Here is a 412-nt window from a genome sequence, read left to right as displayed (position 1 = left end):
TCTCTCAAGACAGATTCTGCAATCTACATTGTAGAACCTGTAGGCAGCCCTGTGTGAAAGACGACTAGCGGGGGGNCGTTCACAAGAAGTTTATCTCTCTCACCATTTATTTTCATTATTGGACCAACGGTTTGGGAATGGGGGGGCTTTGAGTTTGAACGATGCTGCGCTTTAGCCAATCACAATGGAGGGGGCGCGGCCGAGACGTGCAGGTGTCCCCAGGAAATGTGTACCTACAGAAACAGCAAGCTCCGCGTCCATACCCAGATAGCACACATACATCTGGCCGACGTCGGCCTGAGGACGACACATCGGCCCTGAATTTATAACGTCTGACAAGCGTCGGCCGCATGGGCGGATATCTTTAAATTTAATACTCTTTTGTCCCAGCTCATCAAACGTCTCTGTTACG

This window comes from Epinephelus moara, chromosome 3 (assembly GCF_006386435.1).
Source record: "Epinephelus moara isolate mb chromosome 3, YSFRI_EMoa_1.0, whole genome shotgun sequence".
Classification (NCBI taxonomy): domain Eukaryota; kingdom Metazoa; phylum Chordata; class Actinopteri; order Perciformes; family Serranidae; genus Epinephelus; species Epinephelus moara.
This window is presented reverse-complemented; position numbering follows the sequence as displayed.